Source organism: Saccostrea cucullata, unplaced genomic scaffold, assembly GCF_032062105.1.
Source record: "Saccostrea cucullata isolate Sc308-1 unplaced genomic scaffold, CSIRO_AGI_Scuc_v1 ctg3754, whole genome shotgun sequence".
Taxonomy (NCBI): domain Eukaryota; kingdom Metazoa; phylum Mollusca; class Bivalvia; order Ostreida; family Ostreidae; genus Saccostrea; species Saccostrea cuccullata.
The window spans coordinates 967-3,623 of record NW_026941522.1 but is presented as its reverse complement, the minus strand read 5'-3'; the positions used below and the strand labels follow the sequence as shown (position 1 = coordinate 3,623).

At 30.8% G+C, this 2,657-nt stretch overlaps 1 long non-coding RNA gene across 1 annotated transcript; it reads right to left on the bottom strand.

Moving 5' to 3' along the window:
• Positions 1-487: 487 nt before the first annotated feature.
• LOC134257989 (uncharacterized) lies at positions 488-1,177 on the bottom strand. Its single transcript, XR_009990049.1, has 3 exons — positions 1,007-1,177; positions 702-749; positions 488-591 (listed from the first exon to the last, which is right to left on the bottom strand). It is a non-coding gene; the product is annotated as an uncharacterized LOC134257989 (long non-coding RNA).
• Between the last annotated feature and the right edge of the window lie 1,480 nt (positions 1,178-2,657).

Genomic DNA, 2,657 nt, shown 5'->3' with positions numbered 1-2,657 from the left:
CTAGGTCATACTGGAATAATTTGGCCAAGAATTAGAGTCATTCCTGAATAAAAACCGTGCCAATACCTTTGTTGGCGTATTGGACTGTGAGCAAAATAGGGTTGTTTTACTTACATTCCGTGTGTTTATAATTTACATGTGTAGTCTCCAAGGAGCACACAATGAAACATACGAAGAAATCTTGTCATGTTAATTTCTGTATTTTATTCTCTTTTTATCAAGTAATTGTTAAACAATATTTCGGGACTGAACACATTTAACATTTCACCTGATCACACCTCTAATATTTTAGAGGTCCTTTCTTGTTATGGTACTGATTTGTATTGCTTGAATGGAATTGAATACTATTTGTTATCTCCCTATAGCCCATGTTTCGCCCACTTATTTTCTTCTTTTCTTTTCCCTTCTTTTCTCAACAAATTCATATAAATGCCCTCAAAGGAGACTGCTGTCCGATTTTTTTCGTTACATATTTATACGTTAAATCTAAACAAGTCCAATTTTATTTTTACAATCTTGTTTTACAACTTTATTTTTCACACCAGCATTGTGCCTTAATCATCTTGAGGCATCTTCAGCCATTTCATCCATCTATAGGAAGAAAAAAATGGTAAAAGTGAATAAATAATAAATGAATGATTAAAATTCGACATTCAATTCTACTTTAAATTCAATTATAGATTTATCTCTTCCTTAATTACCCGCTTAAAATCCTGCACAATATCTGATTCTTCGCGCTCATCAATTTTCTGAAATATGAAAAATAACATACACAAATCATGTTTACTTTTGATGATTTAAACGAATGTTATGATTTTCAAGTTGTGATTGTTGTTAATAACTGGTGGGTACATTTATTTTCAATCAGCATGTCTAATACATATTCATCACGGAACTGATTAAAACGATGTTCTAGCTTGATTAAGGAACGCGTACGTGTATTTTGGTGGAGTTCTTTTCTTCTGAATTTTTATGTATTATTATAAATGCTGAGATGGTTACTTACCAAAGATCTACCACAAGTGCATGGTCTCCACCAACCACCACAAGTACAACCTTTCGATTTCTCTGCATCGTCGCATTCTCCTTCTTGGAACAAACAGTGGATAAGAAATAGCATAGCCATGAACATAACAAGCCTCATCTACATTTCACAAAGAGAATATTGTTCAATCCTTGGATGGGTTTTAAGTCATACATTGGAAATAATATTTAGAAGAATTCATAGATTCTGCTGGGAGTTTGAAAAATAAATGCTTTTGATTGAAGTATGAGTTTTTTGGAAAACATAAGGAGATGAAACATGTAGAGTCATTCCGAATATTACTTACAACATTTCTACATGTATAACACTTGCTGTTTACATACATGTATTTGTGTTTGGTTTATGATGTTTGTGCCATATAGAATATTATCTATGAAGCATGTGGCGCAAAAGTAAAATTGTAAAAAATGTTAAATTGTGTCAAGAATACCATTTTCTCACAATAATATAAACACATTAATACAGAATTTTTTTTTCTTCGTGAGAAGGACCAAACATATATCGTGACATGCATATGACTGCAATGATGGTATTTAACAAAAAACAAAAAAAATACCCTATGATGTGTTTAGAAGAACATTTACATGTAAGACCTTTTTCTTAATTCAATATAGCTTAATATTTTATGACTTTTTAAATTCTTTATATCAAGTAGTTTGGATGCATTGTGAAGAATTTAACGCATACCTTGGTTTAAAAAAATATCGAACGATATGTTAATTAAGAAAAAAAGTTTTAAAAGTCTTACGTACCTTTTGAATTTTGCAAAACTTCAAATATCAGTAACATGCCTGATCTCCTTATATTCTTTTACGCTGTGGGAGACATCTGGCAAATTGAACCAAAAAATACGTAACATCCTTGTGTTTAAATTGCAATGTAATGATAAAAATAAAGTGTTAGTCATATAAAAGTGTAAATTAATACTTATTATACTTATTATATGATGACTAAAAACCGGATTTTAGCCCTATTGCTATGTGGCGGCAATATAGCCCAATGATGTCACTGCCAGTTAAATTTTGGTACAGCTCCAATGCTAAAACATCATTGTAGGTAACATCCTTAAGGATCGTCATGTACTTGTATGTGTAGACGTAATGCCTAGTTTAAAATAATTAAAATGTAGGATACACTGTTGAAGTGCTTCAGATAGTGGTGCATGTAGTATATGTCAAACCACACAAACAAGAGACTCTTGGGTAAATTTTGGCTGCTAGGATAATATATAATACATGTATATTTAGGGATAACCTTCACTCTAAAGTAACATTCCAAAGTTATTCAAAGAAAAGAATAACTTCCAAGGGAGGGAAGGGGTCTTACTATGGGGTAAATTCCACCACTTTTATGTAAATTATCACATTCAGTTAACCAATATGTATATGAAATATGTTGTAAGATGATTGCTCAATTAAGTTTTTCAACTGTCCAGAATATTTCATAAAATTATTAAGACTAAACTAACTCTCTACATATATATCATAACGAAAAAGTTTTTGTTTGTCTAGCATTACTTTATTCTTTTTTAAAATAAGTTATTGCTGAAATAAGATATATATTACGGTATTAGCCATTAATTCCCGTTTGACAAAAAGCAAAAACAAAGAGA